Source organism: Vulpes vulpes, chromosome 6 (assembly GCF_048418805.1).
Source record: "Vulpes vulpes isolate BD-2025 chromosome 6, VulVul3, whole genome shotgun sequence".
Taxonomy (NCBI): Eukaryota; Metazoa; Chordata; class Mammalia; order Carnivora; family Canidae; genus Vulpes; species Vulpes vulpes.
In genome coordinates this window covers 87,664,638-87,681,656 of record NC_132785.1, presented here as the reverse complement: position 1 = coordinate 87,681,656, position 17,019 = coordinate 87,664,638, and the positions used below count along the sequence as shown (strand labels likewise).

The window sequence follows — 17,019 nt, the reverse complement described above, 5'->3', positions numbered from 1 at the left end:
ATTCTGATGTCAAAATACCATTGTGGCTTCTCTGGCTACCCTGCACAACCTCGAGAAAGGACTGCCTGTCTACTCTTAGTTTCTGGAGGGCTGATGAAATATTTCCTGTGGGTCATCTTGGGAGGAGCCCCAGTTTTGAGGGACTGAAGAAGATAAAAAATTAACTACTACTACTGGTAGCTAGCACGGAGTTCTTATACTAAGTGCCAGGCATTCTGCCAAACATTTTACATGCATTATCTCATTTAATCCTCAGCTGCAGCCCTATAAATGAGGTGTTCTGAGTATTCCCACTTTACAGGTGTGGCAAATGAGATTCAGAAAGGTTAAAGAACTTGCCCAGGATCACATACTGAATGATGGAGCCAGGATTCAGACCCACATACGACAGTCTCCAGGGACAAAGCTCTGATAAAGGGGGCTTTATCACCGAGCACTGTTGTCATGAGCTTGACCTTTCATGTAGTGCTGCCTGGCAGTTCCTAGTGGGATGTTACACCCTGACACAGCTTGGGCCAAGGACAGCTCGGACACTGCCGCTCCAGCTGTCTGCTGGGAGCCCAGCAGCTCTCGTCAGTTCAGGGACTGCCTGACCCAGCCTGACCAAATTAGAGCAAGTAATAGGTGTGACATAATTTGACATGTACATTGTTAATTGAACCCCATGGGAGATGATTTTAAATAGAGACAAATACCATACTGCGAACTATTTGGGTTACGAAGCCCTATTCTCTGACTCTTGCAGGAAAAAAGAATTGTGTCATGATAAACTGAAAACCCCCAAGATGTTCCAGGGTCAGAAGAGCAGCAAATTAGCTAGATTGGGAAAAATGCTTCCTGGGAGTGCCAGGGATTTACTCTAACTTTCTAACATTTTACCTCCAAAGCCCAACCACTATCGACCCATTCTCCCCCCAGAGATTTTCAAACCAGGGAGATCCAGAACCCTAATCACCAAGCCAGCCCTGATCAGACTGCAAAACAAGCATAGATTGAAGTCTCCATATGCACAACCCCCCCAACCTTCCCTTTCTCAGGTTCACGAAACTCAACCTACCCAGGGAACTTGCTGATGGCTCTATATAGGTGAGCTCTTTTTTTTTTTTAAGCTTTATTTATTTATCACACACAGAGAGAGAGAGAGAGAGAGAGAGAGGCAGAGACACAGGCAGAAGGAGAAGCAGGCTCCATGCAGGGTGCCTGACGTGGGACTCGATCTCAGGTCTCCAGGATCAGGTGCTGGGCTGAAGGCTGCGCTAAGCCACTGAGCCACTCAGGCTGCCCAGGTGCGCTCCTTCTGGGCACCGCCCTATGCCTAACTGCTAGTCCTTTCCCCTTATCACTAGAAAGACTTACCTGTCCTATTTCCCATGCCCTCATGCCTGCTTTCTGACATTCCTAAGGAGTCTGAGCATCCACGTCTGCTAGTGCCATCAATCCTAATGGCTTAATATGTGCCTATCCTCTTGGGCACAACCTGCCAGCTGTGTACGACATATAACTAGCACCCAAGAAATATTTACTATTGAATCAATGAATGAAAGTAAGAGTAGCAAAGGTAGTCTGGAAAATCTATGCTTACCTCAAACCAATAAGCCTATTGCTGGCTTCCAGGCTAGCAAAAACACATTTGAGAGCAAAAGACCTTTGTCTTTTTAAAAACTGGACCTCCTTTAAATAATACTGGCTGGTGAGGATGGCCGGAAGAAGTAGAGGACACATGGTGGCCTCCTCACCCACATTCCCTTTTTTGCCTTCCTCCCAGCAAGGTCCCAAACTTCCCCAACCATTCTGTTAGGAGGAAAAACCTTGTTACAATCCCCTGAGTGGACCATCTAGTGGGCTCCATTGTCCTAGCCATCCTAGCCCCAGTGATTGGCTTGGGGACCCAGTCTGGATACAAGAAGACTTTGCCAAAAGCTTCAGGGATTTTGTGGTCAGGTGAGACTAATGTCTTCACTGACATGCAAAGATACTGAGACTTCATTCCTTTGTCCAGCTACAGTATTGGACCTCATCCCAAGTCTACCTGACCTCTGGACATCTCAATTACATGAGAGAAGAAAACCTATTTTTATTTAAGCCAAAAAATTATGTAACACGATAATACACAACCCCTTGGTTACTTTTTGTGACTGAGCTTAGAGAAGCAGACTGTATTTTGTCATTTTAAATCACCTTTATCTTACAGCTTACTAAACATAAGTAAATACACCAAAAAAAAAAAAAAAACACAAAAAACAAAAAACCTCCCAAATGAATAAAAACCCTAATTCTTCCCTCTTAAAAGTCTTCTCAGGATTGCTAGGCTTGTGATGTCCCAGGTGAATGAAGAACAACACATGTTTCAACAAGAGAGAAAATTAGTTCTCTCTCACATAAAAGAAGGCTAGAGTCTGGCTGGTATGGGAACTATAGTGTCATCAGGGTTCCAGTTTCTCTCTATTTTTTTGTTTCACCATTCTTGGCATATAGCTTCCATATTCACATTCAATTCATGGTCCAATGTGGCAGCTAGAGCACCAGCCATCACACTGACCTTCCTATTCCAGGAAGGCACAAGAGGAAGGGGGAAGAGGAAAAAATGAATATGTCAGTAGACTAGCATCTCTTAGAGAATCTTCACAGAAGACCCACCCAACAGCTTAAGCTTAAACCTCAATGGCCATCCCAGTTGTAAATGTGGCAGATGAATGTATCGTTCAACTGGGCACATTGCCACCTGAATTAAAATATGGGTTGTGTTATTAAGGAAAAAGGTGAGAGTAGATGCTGGGTTGGCAACTAGGAGTTTCTACCCCAACCTTACTTAAACAAGCCCAGCTTTTGTATTAAAAAAACCACTGTAGCTTGGTGCCTGCTCCTCCAAGGAAGCCCCCTGGTTCAAGCTGCAATATATCTTTGCAAAGACCCTTAACAACCCCAGATGGTTCCCTAGCCCACCCCACCCAGGACCATCTGACCAACGTCTTCCGATTTATCCAGTTAAGAAGCATTCATTGAGCACCTACTGTCTATGATTAGACCATGTTAGTCTTTCACTGGAGTCAGCACATTTGGACTTCTCCATCATGCCCCAGTCAGAGCCTATCCACCCCTACCCTTCACCAGCCTTGCCCTAGAGCTATGTTCTTTCCAACACAAGCCTGACCTTCAGTCATTGGTGTCTGCTTGGCATTAGCATTCTCAGTCCTATGGCTGAGATCCTTGTGGGTCCAGGGCAACAAGGGCTGTGGCCAGTAACAGCAGTTCAGTCAAAGCTGAGTTTCTCTGAATCCTCATGGATGACAGGTGCCTGAGTGAGCCCAGGGCAATGATTTCTTTGGCAGTTCTCCCAAGGCTTTCTGGCTCCAAATCATATATTCAGGCCCCACTGACAGCATCATGGGCCTCTGTTAGCAATGAACAGCACAAACAAGGGGAAGCCAAATAGTCATAAGGAAGTGAATTATTGTCCTGCTGGACACAAAACATCTACTCCTTCATACCATACCTTACCTGCACAAAAGTAGAAAAAAATCAGGAAAAAAAAAATCAAAGTCTGATACTGCTAACAAAACATGTTGCCTTGAGTCCTCATATGAAGAATACCTTTCTGAAGTATCTAGTTCTTTCATTCTTGAATTTTACCCTTTTGATTTTAATTATAAACTGAAAGCCATTGTAACTCAAAATTGTACATTCTATTATGTCTTTTCACATAGAAACATCATTAGGCGGATGTGAACAATTATCCCCCAGTGGATTTTTTTTTTTTTAAGTTAAAGTCTGCAGAGGAACAGCTAAATTGTGCTTTGAATCACTGGTTTAAAACTAAACCTATGAGCAGATTCCAACTGACAACAAGGGAGGAGGAACCCAGGAGGCAGTGAAGGAGGAGGGAGACAGAGATGGGGATGAGGATGGGTCCACCGGTGCCCCCAGGAACAGCCCCTGCCCCCACCAGTGCCCCACTGTTGCCGAACCCCACCTGGCCCTTGCCCAGGTGCTCTGGGTCCCCTCAAAATGTTGGCTTGAGATTGGATTATATTGAAAAGCTCCTGATGCCTTTCTTTCATTACCAAAACCTTGTGGCTGAGACCCAACTGATAAGCCCACCTTAGTGTACCCATCAGATCTCCCCAAAACATAAAAGACCCTTTCAAGTTCATTGTGACCACCTATTTGCCTACACCTTACAGAGGATCAAACCAAATCAATGTTGCTGCTGATACAAGAATTTTGGAAGCAGAAAATTTTAAATTTGAACATTTGTGAGTATTCTAATAGAATAACAAAGGGTTTTGTTCTGTTTTGTTTTGTTTTGTTTTGTTTTAAGGTGTTCAGAACCCTGTGGAAATTCCATGCAGGCTTCAGACTCAAAGCCATTGTCTTCACTCATGGGGAAAGCCCAGGGATGGTTGTACGGTGAATGGTTTCCTTACTGATCTGAGTCTGAGTGCTCAGACTCCTCCAGCAGAGAACGCCTGAACTCCCAGCTGATGTAGCAGGAAAGTTAGGCCTGTGGCAGGGCTGACCAAGCTGGCTTTGGTGTGGTGAGTACAGTGGCAGCAGTGTCTCCTGTATGAAAAGGAGCACCATTGGCGGGAGCACCTGAGGAACCCTGAGCTGATAGGACTCGAAGCAGGCCACACCCCTTAGTGACCCCAGCAAGGGCCCCAAGGGGCATTCACCAGGGCCAGGAGTGAAGCAGAGGGTGCAGGGAGGTGCCAGACCTGTAAGATCACCTTGAGCCTCAGGGCGCAAGAGAGGACTCACCATGGTGGGGTGAGGGGTACCAAAGGGAGACACCCCCTTACTGTGTACCATGTCACCAAGGTCCAGGGATTCCTGAAGGAAGAAGAGCAGAATGAGACAAGGAGGAAAAGACGACTGGGAAAGTTGTGAGTTTCCTCCAAGTGGAAAAAGAAGAAGACACATTCCAGTCACTGGTGAAGAGGACAACTAGGAAATTGGACTGCACACCTGGTCAGTACTGGAAGGTGGTTTCCATTTTCTGAAATACTGGTGATGGAAAGTCTCACACCTCAACCATACTTTCTTTCATGGCCGTGAAGCCCTAAAAACCTCCCCTGCCTGGGACCCCTGCACCGTGCGAGTATGGGCAGTGCGGACACAGGCCACAAAGCAGGAGGGAACAGGCTCCTTGGGGCTCCGGTGCAGCCCACCAAGCAACACAGCTGCTGCCGAGGGTCCTGGCCACCCCAGACCTCACCATCCTTCGAACTCAGGCAGATGGGATGCATAATGACCTCTTCGGGTGCCTTGGGGACACCTCTGAAGCTTATTGGAAGCCCTTCACCCAGGAGTTCATGGCTACTCCTGCCTGCTGTGTCCTGGATGTCCCCTTGTCCTCCTCGGGCACTGCTATTGTCACTTTCCATGACACTGAGCATACTCATCTGCTGGGCTCTGATCAGCCTTCGAGGTGCCAGAGAAGCTTGCCAAGACCAGTTCTGGAAGCTGAGTTGCTTCTCTGAAGCCTTCCATTCCATTCACTAGAAGGGAACGGACTTACAAGCCTCTCACAGACTTCTCTGGGCTTCAGCAGGCTTTGCACCGCTACTCATTCTCCCTGGCACCCTGGAACCATCTTCAAAGCCCCGAAGGCACTGAGCGACCAATCGCTTCAGCAGTGAGACCCATGCCCAGATGGCACACAACTCCTACTTTCCAGATGAGTACTCCTCCTGCTCCTCCTGGGGCCTCAGCTGTGGGGCTGGATGTAAGGACCACAGGAATCATAGGAAAGGAGTACTTCATGAAGTCAGGGGCCACTGCAGGTACTCCCAACTGAGTTTATACCCACAAGGCCTGCTGTGAGAACGGCAAGGAAGCCAGCATAGTGCCCAGGACATCTGCTTCCACCAGCTTCCCCTGGATGGGTCTCAAAAATTGTGCCTGGTCTGGGTATGCGTTCGAATGTCCGAAGTGTGATGTGGTCTGTCATTGCCAAATAGTAGTTTGGAAACCAAGATCCTGTGGATACTTGAGTGCAGACCGAGACTGTGCCTGTGGGGCCTGCAATGGATGGGTTTCTGAAAGACAACCGCTGTGTTGCTTGGCGCCTCTTGGATGGGTTGAACTTTGTGGCTCTGTTGGTGTCTGAGCTCAGCCACGGGCCCATCAGTGCTGTGATTTCTGGCTGATGGACCAGATCACCCCTGCCTGCTAGAGCTGCAATGAGTGAGCTACATTCTTTAAAGATAATGACACCAAGCACCACTGCCGGGCCCATAGGGAGGCTTCTGTGACAGTGGTTCATCCAAGACCCAGTCACTGCCCAAGTGGGTGTGGGATGACTGCTACGAAACCAGTTAGATGCTACTGGGACAGAGGTGGACAGTGATGGCAGGATTCTTGGAAGATGGGCGAGGGTGTGCAGAATGGAATACCATGGGAGCCATGGTGACAGCCACTGATGTACTACTAGGTTTGGTTGGAGGATGCAGCCAGCCTGGCATGGCTAGGAACTGATTATGAGATCTTACACTGCCACAGTGGCCCGAAGGAGTTCAGGGGCAAGCTTTTGAGGCACCGCCACTAGACCTGCAGACAGGGCTCCTGTGATGAGTGCTCTCTTGATTTCTAGGTTGTCCCTTCTGGAGACTAAGGTCATCCTGTCTGAGTGATTCAATTGCAGTTAAAACCCAGTGACCTTGATTCTCAGCTCCCTCTTTGAGTCCTTCACAATTCCTTGGGTTCTCAGAGTTAGGGGTCTCGTGAGGTTGCCCTTCCTTCCAGTCACCTCTTGTGCTGTGTGTCATCCTCTCTGCCCATCATGGGGCCACTTTCTCATGGTGGGTGGGAGGGTGGGCAGGGCAGATGACAAGCTAGCATGCGCCTGGTGATGGGCCTGAGGGCAGAGTCCTCAGGGCAGGAAAGCCGACATTTACAGCAAAGAACCTGAATCTGTTGCATTTATTCCAGGTAAAAATAATATGTATATTGGTATACACATATGGAAGCAGCATGGACTATAGTTTAGGTCACTTCTAGCTGTGAAGACTTATCACAGTCTGTCCTCAGCACAAGGATAAGGTGGCAGGGGCAGCAGGTCTTACCCACAAAACTGAGCCAGGTCCAGAGTCACTGTGGTTCTAGTCACTTCTGCCATCAGCCCTCTTCTTTCTTTGCCTTCTCCCTTCATGCCTCACAGATGCCTGGGGAAGTGAGCCTCCCATGCACTTCCTGCTTGGGAAAACCTGAAGGAAGCCTACTTGGGTCCTCCAGAGTTAGACCTCAGTTCTTGGCCTAAGCCTGTTTTAGTCAGAGGCCACAAAATTTACTGTGCAGATCACTAGAGTGGATGGAGAGGGAGGGATAGGCTCCTCAGTCCTGAGAAGTCAACATGCAGGTGATGAGATGCCTCCTACCTGGAGGAGAGAGCACAGGAAGGGAACAGGCCTTCCCTGGCAGTGTGTCCTCTTGTTGATGCTTCTGTCTGTGTGTCCACTCAGTTTTCCCAAAGGCCACCCCCTGCTCCTAAGCAGAGCATCTGCTTCTCTCCCCCTGCCCACCCTGGCAAGTCCACCATCTGCTTCTGAGTATTACACTACAATTTTTATTGCATATTTTGAAGTGTGTTAATTCTTAGTTTTTCTGGGGATAGAGAGCACAGGGTGGACTGTTAGTTGTCTTGGTGGGTTTGTGTTTTTTCCAAGTATATACAAATATTTCGACAGATCATTTAGAAAAAATTCTCTCTCACTGGTCCTTGCAAGAGAACTCAACTGAACTTTTGTTTCTCACCAAGAGCTGGATGTCTATATCTAGCATGACTGGAAAGAGACTGTTGGGCTCAAATCCTGTCATCATGGTATATTTTATCTTCCATGAGCAAAAATGACAAATTAAAAGCAATGCAGTTCTTGACTGCAGTAGCAGGTGGGCGGAGCTTCAGGGAAGTACGTGGCAGTCATCCCTAGCTTGGCTGTCAGTGTGACATGAGCCCTGGAATGTGCTGGTTCTTCTCACTGCTCCCTTCTTGCCTCCTGTGGGACCGTGACTGAGGCTGTACTCCAGCACTCTGTGTTTCCAGATTCACCCTTATGAAGGAATCTTTCTGTTGAAAACAAAAACAAGCAAACCTAAGAGACCTTATAAGTCTATTATATTATAGGTTTAACCAAGAAGGCTTGACTTTGGATTCAGAAAGTTTGTTGATTGGAGCACCTGGGTGGCTCAGTCAGTTCAGGGTCCAACTCTTGATTTCTGCTCTGGTCATGATCTCACCGTCTCAGGGTCATGGTGTTGAGCTCCCCCTAGTTGAGCCCCCCCACTCTGGGGTTGATCCCTGCATCAGGCTCTGCACTCAGCAGGGAGTCCCCCTCCTCTTTATTCCTCCCCATGCTCACACACCTTCACTCTCTCACTCAGATAAGTATTAAAAAAAAAAGTTATTAATTTAATCATCCCTTTTATTGAAACTATATTTTTAAACCAAATGATTGTGATAGTGCATGTTTTAGGGCTAGAGTGTTCATCTTTTTAATGACCAATGGTAAGTGGTGAATGGTCTGAGATCTAAGAGGCTTTGCTGCTATATTGAGAGACAGGTAAAGAAATCTCAGGGGAAGGTGTTGGCATATGTCCTCTCTGCTTTTTAATTTCCAACAACAGACAGTGACATCACAGTTACAAACAATCCCCATATATTGTTTGGATGAGATGGAGCTTTATTCTTCAGGGAAAACCAGCAGCATAAATTAAGAAAAGGTACATTTTGCTGATAAGCCAGTTGGTACCAGGCGTCACAGCACTATCAGTAGGACAGGATCACTGCAGAAAAACAAGAGTGGGAAGGACTCTACCACCCCCAACTCCCTACCCCCAACTCCCAGGAGCGCATGGTCAACCAGTACCCAAGCACATCAGGGGAAGTGGTTGGGTATCAGAGGATGTCATTTTGGAGTTGGAGGAGATACGCTAAGGAGGGCAGACACTGAAGCAGACAAGAAGTATTTCAGAAAGGTCATTTGAAGGAGAATTTACCCAGGAATGACATTCTCCTGTGTCTTTGAGTGGAAGACCAGCAGGGCCTGGCAGCCCTACAGCCTGGGCTTCTTTCCAGGGCTGTAGAACCCCTACAGGCGGTTGAGCAATGTGACCCTGGCAGCAGAGAAACCCTGGACAGGCCTCTGAGGCTGGGGAACTTGACCGCTACTTCACGGAGGAGAAATTGCACTGTCCTTGGAGACGCTGTGCTGGCCTTGACTTTACGAGCTGCTCTTTGTCCACCCCATCCCATCCCCTCCCCATATAGCACAGCCTGATCTCCTCTCCCCTTCCTGCTGGAGCATTTTGCTTAGAGGACCCTGAGCCATGAAGCTGGGGGGAGGCCAGGGTGAGTGTCTATAATCTGAGGCAAGATGTATGGGTCCTGCGCGAGTTGTGTGATGTTGAGTAAATCGCGGCAGTTCTCCGTGCCTCAGCCGCCATGACTGTGAAATGGTTATTACAGTCACATTTACCTGAGGGGACTGTTGATGAGCAGACAACGAAATCCTCTCAAAGAGCAAGCTCGGCCTCATAGTCAGAGCTCCATTAAGGTTTGCTTTCGCTTCGAGAAATAGGTGAGCAATTTCTTCCATTACCTTTTCTCCCTGGATTTCCACTTCAAGAAAACACACTTTGGCCTCTCCAAACACAGGACAAAGATGGATGGTAAGAAAGTGAAACACCTCACCTTGTCTTTGGTGTCAGAATCCTTGAGGTATTAAAAGATGTCCGCGTGTGCACATGTGTTTGTGTATGGAGATTCTTAGAATTACACAAAGTCTATGCTGATTTGGTAAAGTTTTAAGGCTAAATCATGTTTGTTCAACTGGTAGTGCTGGGGCTTCAGGAACATGTGGATAAAATGTAACTCGCGTTATCTTGGTTCAAATTCCTTTTTAGTGACTGACTGCTGTCTCAGTGAATCTTTGCAGAGTTTGTTTGTTTTTTTCTTAGTTACAGCAGAGAGTAAAATAAGTGCATCCAGATCTTCTCACGTGGAGATAAATTGATGCCAAATTAGGTCTGCGGAGGCCTCATTTTGGCTTCTCTGGTCACCGTGCTGAACATATTTTCATGCACGTTGAAGACAGTCCATTAGTTCTTGGCAAAGAGAACGAAGTTTCAAAGCTGCTCTTTCTAACAAGCCTCCCCTTTCTCAGGCACGAAACCTTGCTGAAAACTTGCTGTCCCCCATTTATGGGGAAGAAGGCAAAGTCCATCTGCAATTTTCCTGCCACAGCCCTGAGAACCGTCACCTCCATGACACTCTTGGACTCCAATTTGGCTCAACCTTTAAGTCCCTAGTACACTGCCCAGATTAAAATATCGCCCTCTCTTTCAGGAGACGCATTTTTTTATTTCAAAATCACATAGTATGGGCTTTGAAAAGTAGTTTCCAAACTTCTTTGCCTCTGGGGAAGGCGTGTCCATTCGCGTGCAAAATTTCCCCCCAAGGCCTCCTGTGTTGTATTGACTGAGCTTCTAAACTAACTGGGGAAACAAAGAAGTTTTGCCTCTACCTCCATCTCTACCTGTTGCAGTAAAAACACAAACCAAAATGATGTGGGGTGGGCCTGGATTCTCACTAGAATCCTTAGATTGGTTCCTGGAAGAAAAATCCAGTAGATTCCTGTGACAGTACCTAAATATCACCGAGTGCAGACTCCTTGGCCTAAATGTGCTCTGAGCAAAGCTTCCTTTGCGTAAGGGAGTGAGCACTGTAGTGAAAGGTGCTGAGGTGCTAAGGATCAATATTCACTGGCAACCAGCATTTTGGAACATGGTTACCATGGTAACATTGTCAGCCCCAAATGACTGTCATGAGGTGAAAAAATCCTCTTAAAATAAATGAAACCAGAAAAGGTATATTTATAAACCTCTTACCAAACACCTATCTGTTCACAAAGTAGAATGTGTTCTTTAAGCAATAGATATTCAAAGATTGGGAGAAGTGTCATGACCTCGACATTTTCTTAAAGGAATTTTAACTCTTACCCCCCCAAAAATGGCTTGTCAAAACAACTAATACAGATTTTTTTTCTTAAATGGGAAGAATTCTAAGAATTATGGGCTTGTTCACTTGGATATTACACAATTGTGACATTAAAATTCTGCACTAAACTACCAATAGTATTGAGATTTGTAAAATGGTGGTTGACTGAGAATTTTTTTTTGTCTCAGTCATACAAATTATTTCTGGCAGGATCAAAAAATACGGTGTCATAAAATTTGTTAAGCAATGGGGAAAAGACATTGGCCACACAAAAATAGCTGGGCACAGTTTTTTCCTCGCTCTTGTGAAGCTCCATCCCTTCTGGCCTTTTCTTACTAACAGAACCACAATTTTATTTAGAGCAACAATGTGCCCAACCCCAAATACTCAAGTTCATAGCCTCCCTTACAGGTAGAGGTGGCCATATGATACAGTTCCAGCCAGTGACATACAGCAAAAGTCCCCGAGGAGGGTATTGTTGGGAAGCAGTTTTCTGTGGTCTCACATTTCTGTATATCTTGTGATTGGAGGCACTGACCATCTTTTGTTTCAGATTATCTTCTCAAGCATGTTTTAAAGGCATATAACCTTGGAAAACAGACAAACTGTCTCTCCAGAGCAAAGGGAAGGCTTGCTTGGAACCTGGGAAGACAGAGCAATGTTTCACCCCAGAGCAAAGAGGGCCTGCCTACTGCCTATTATATAAGGTTTGGGGTCCCTAAGTGCCGGGATCCTCTTCTGTAAGGCAACTCACGGGGTATACAAGCATTTCTGGGGTCCATCTGGATTGTCAGAGGAAAATGGGGAAAAAGCTATTGCCCCTTCCCTTCTCCTTTCTTCTTGCCTTGAGATACAGCAACCATTTGGGGATCATATAGTCAGGATGCATGAAGACAAAGGTGTACATCTAAAGATGGCAGAACAGAAAGATGAAGAAACTGGGTGCCTGATAGATAGTTACTGTGCTAGCCCTGGGTTGCAAAATTTCAGGCTTTTTGATATATAAGGTAAATGAGCTCTACTTGTTCAAGTTGATGTTAAATTCCCTCTCCCCCGCCCCCCCCCCCGCAAGCAAACACTTGCCTAGAGCTTGCATCAAACATAGTAACATAATAATTACATGATGGCAATTGTGTCAAACATGAGCATCCTAGGGCTCTAATATGTTACTACCTTTCTTTTTTCTTGGTCTTGATTCTACCTCTCTGTGTATTAACATTATCTAATAAGCTAACTCAAATCCTTTTGGGAAAGACATGTAAAATCAATCCAATAAATACAATTTAGTCCTGGGCCAGATTTATTCCTGAACTTCTACAAGTTATCCCTTCAGTTATTAGTCAAGAAGGCAATAAAAGCAATAGGACTCTTTCTTCAAACTTCTACCACATGCCAGAAGGTCTCTTGTCACTTGTGTGTACCCCACCCAGCACTGGAGCTGGCTCATAGTAGGCCCTCAAGTACCTGGCCTTGAGTATCTATTGACCAAGTGTTCACAAATTCTTTCTCTTTGTCAAGTGTGTTTCAAATGTGTTGACCCCCCCAAAATTAAGATTTAACAAGTATTTCAACACACTGGATCAATCATTTGACTACAGTAAGTGTTTTGAGAAAAGATCACAGCTCATCTTCAAAGAAACAATTTCTTATCTTTGTCCCTAATTACTACAAAATGCTGCATAACATAACAATGGAATTAAAAGAATCAGCTCGAGCTCAAAGGCTGGTTCAATATGATACCAGAAGTAATAACGATTGTCACCAGAGATTAAAATATCTTTAATGTCATCTATAAAAATTATGTTTGGAAGATTAGACAAAATGTGAAATTTTTATCAAGAGAAAAATATACAAGATGAGAATATAGGAGGGCAATTTAGAAATTTACCAAAATAGGACAAACACAAAGATACGATGTACAACAAGATGAATTAAAAACAGTAATTCTTGGGATACTTGAGTGGCTCAGTCAGTCAAGTGTCTGCCTTTGGCTTAGGACATGATCCTGGAGTCTTGGGATTAAGTCCTGCACTGGGCTCCCTGCTCAGCCGGGAGTCTGCTTCTCTCTCTGCCCCCACCCCACCCCCCCCCTCTCGTTCTTTTTCAAATAAATAAATTAATTAATAAAATCTTAGAAAAAACTTGTTTAAAAAACAAAAAAACCCTGTAATTCTTTAGTATTATTTTCTGTAGTTTTTATGACTCCAGTTTGCTTTTAAAACCTAAACTATGTGAAATTAACTATATTATGTGTCATTTAAAAATCTATCCAATAAATAAATAAATAAAATAAAAATCTATCAAAACTACAATGAGATACCATCTTATGTCCAATAGGATCTTTTTTTTTTTTTTTTTTTTTTTAAGGAGAATAGCAAGTGTTGAGGATGGAAAGAAACTAGAATTGCCGTACGCTGCTAATGGGACAGTTAAATGGTGCAGCCACTGTGTAAAGCAGCCTGTGGATCCTCAGAAGATAGACACAGAATTACCATAGGATTCAGCAATTCCACTCCCAGGCAGGTACTCAAAAATTGAAAATAAGGACTCAACCAGATGCCTGTACATGGCAGCGTTATTCACAGTAGCCAAAGGTGGAAACAACCCAACTGTCAATCAGTATATGAAGGGATAAGCAAAATGTTGTACTTAAGATAGAATATTATTCAGCCATAGAGGAGGGAAATTCGGATACATGCCACAATATGGATGAACTTTGAAAACATTGTGCTAAGTAAAATACAGCAAATATTGCAATATTTTTGTGTAAAAAAATAAATATTGCATTCATACGAGGTATCTAGAACAGGCAAATTCATAGAGACAGGAAGTAGAATGATGGTTACCATGGATGGGGGGATGGGGGAATGGGAAGTTACTGTTTACTGTGGACAGAGTTTCTGTTGGGGATGATGAAAAAGTTCTGGAAATAGATAGTGGTGATGGTTGCACAACATTGTGATTGCAATTAATGCCACTGAATTGTACCTTTAAACATGGTTATAATGGTAATTTTTATTGTGTATATTTTACCAAATGAAAAAAAAATTGATGAAACAGATTAAATCAGAAATGGTGGGTTTTGTTTGTGTGTTTTAGGAAAAGCAAATAGAACAGATTTTACAATTTTGTGGGTTTTGTTTTGTTTGTCTTTGCTTTCTCTAAGCCCCACCTGCCTATGCTATGAAGCAGGGTAAGATGCCCTCACAACATTGCCAAAGCCTTTCAAGCTGTGTGTTTGTGTGGTCATGTGCCTCAAGAGGTCCTATGTCATTTGGAAAGATTTCCAGCTCTGCGATTTTATTCCAATTCTTTAACTCTCAGGAGTGTGTATCATCAGAGCTCCGCTCCACCACCACCACCACCCCGGGGCGTATGGTAGGCCAGAATTTGTTTGTGAAAATATTATTTTAGGATTCCTTCCACTCCTATCATCTGCTTATTTTCCTTCCTGCATATTTCATAATATAGCATAGAGATTTCTGATTCAGCAGTTAAAATAGTCTGTGCATTAGTTATCACTTCCTTGTGACCCACTTTATACAGTTACTCATGCTGGCATTGAAAGTTCAGGTTTCAAAAAAATTCCTGAGACTAAAGTACGCATCTGTGAGAATTAAAAAGAAAAAAAAAAAAGGAGGGGAAAAGATGTTGACTGCGTATCTGTTGGTAGTCCTCAAAGGACCCCAAGAGTGGGCCTCCCAAATCAGCCCTGAGTTTTCCTATCTCATTGACTCTTCTGTAAAAGCTTTCATGTTACACCCTCTTCGTTTATTCTGCACCCATTATCCCACCTTTTCCACTTCCTCTACTCTTGTTTACTTACTAAGAAATGCACCTCTGCATGGAATCCACCACTTACATGTGCTGTACATCACTGTGCTAAAGCCACAGAAAACATAAGAGCGATGCGTCAGTCCCAGCTCTGAAAAGACATAAATGCCAGCGCAATTTCTCTCCTGCTCCAGCGTGATACCAGCGCCACTAAATGCTTGTGAAATGCAGATTCCTGGACCCCCACGCCCCCCACCCCCCCCATCCCCAATCCCCCACTAGAGACCCTGATTTAATTGGTCTGCACTTTTCACAGCTCCCCAGATGATTCTGATAGGGATCTTAGGAGCACATCTTGAGAAACACTGTGATGAGCTGGAAGGCAGTAGAATATCTTCCAGGCTATTTTGACGTAGGACAGAGAAAGGAGAGACAGAATTGGTCAGAGAAGGCAAGGGAAAGCTTTAACAGAAGAGGAGCTTTCAAAGAAGAGCTGAAACGAGACAGGTGGGAGGCACAGCAGGCATTGTTACCTGCTGCCACCCACCCGTGAAGGTGAGGGCAAGATATTGGACCACATTCCTCCCACCCAGGGCCTTTGGAACATTTGGGGAGGATGGGAGACTCTGGGACAAGAGGAAACCCTCACCTCTGAGAGTATCCAGGTGGAATGATGCCTTTTCCTGGAGTACCCTCCCTGACACTGAGCCCCAGGTCCAAACCAGCTGGCTAGCACAGAGCCCTGGACAAGGTCCTTCACTTCTCCAGCCTCAGGTAAGGGATGGTATCATCTGCTTTCCAGGCTCAGCACAAGACTTAAATGAACCAATTAATGTAAAACTCTTGGTACACAATTAAAATTCAATACACGATAGCTAATGCTAGTCTTTTTATTCTAGATTTTTCTTTAGGATAAATTCCTAGAAATGGTATTCCTAGAAGTGGGAGTATTATTAAAAGGTATACATAGAAACCATGTGTGCAACTTTGGAGTTTCTGAAAAGTGTCTCAATTTGACTGCTAGAGATAAGGATGTTCATTCACGTTTACAACACTAGGTGCTTGAGAGGATATATACCAAGATATTAGCAGTAGTCATCTCTGGATGGGAGGGACAAAGAAGGTTCTCTGTGTTGTTTTTGCTACATTGATAAATGGCAGCCACTGTCTTTCTCCTCCTCCTCCACTTCCTCCTTCTCTTGTCTCTTCCTCTCATAATACACACACATACACACACATAGGCCCCAGTTGGTTCCAAAGCCTGGAAATCTCTTTAAATTAAATTAAATCTCTTTAAATTAACACACTCCACCCAACTTACCCCCCTATCCAGGGGATTCCTATTAAAATACAAATATATTACCTGGGAAAAGTACCACACTGAACCCACTAGCATGTTCCAATCAGCTTGCTGTTAATGTCTGGTCCAGAATAAGGACAGATGGAAGGTCTGGGGCAGGGCTACCATCCCAGAAGGGCAAGCCCAGAATAAGAGTGGTGCCAATGAGTGTCCTGAGAGCTAGAACGCTTGTCAAAAATCACCAGATGCTCAAGATAAGGAAAACAAAATCCCAAGCAGTGGGTAGGTTTCCAGAGGAGTCGTTGAAAGGGAGTGGCTGCCTGCTATGTGAAGTGGCTTAGAGTCAGTCCAAGGCAGAGGAACGAACCCAAGGACCTTTCTTTGGCTATCCTACATAGTTCAATCAAAGTCCAATGGTAGGGTGAAAATGAAGATCTTGAGAATGGATATTGCTTATTTGCACATGCCTCTTCTTCTTGGCATATGTTTTATACCAGAAGTTTACAGTTTGTACAGGTAAGTTCTAAAGTGCTGGCACACAAATCACTCTGAAAGCCATTCTAAGAGTAGACGCACCACAAGGGTTTGGAATGATGCATTAACATGTTTTCTATATGAAAGCTTTCCTTTCTCAACTATCTTATTCCGTAGCTATATTGCCTATAGTGTTGGTTTTAGGAACCCAAAACCCTCTAACTTTCCTACAAATACATTGAAATAGACATTTAGATAAATGCTTTGAGAGATTGGTATTTCTGAAGTCAACTTTGTTGTTTTGGCTTTTTCCAAATTTTCTTCATCTAATTTGGGGCAGAAGCACTTTTTCTCTAGAGCTTAGAGCAGTTCCCTATCTAACCCAGAATGTAAACTTCACATCAGACCCCAAATTTTAAAAAGCAAAGAGATTTGCAAGGATAGGCTGGAAAAGAAGACACCCAGGTTGTCAACAAGG

At 44.6% G+C, this 17,019-nt stretch overlaps 1 pseudogene; it reads left to right on the top strand.

The window, feature by feature from the left end:
- The first annotated feature begins 4,531 nt into the window (after nt 1-4,531).
- On the top strand, nt 4,532-6,763 carry LOC112921311 (zinc finger FYVE domain-containing protein 1 pseudogene; annotated as a pseudogene).
- The last annotated feature ends 10,256 nt before the right edge of the window (nt 6,764-17,019 follow it).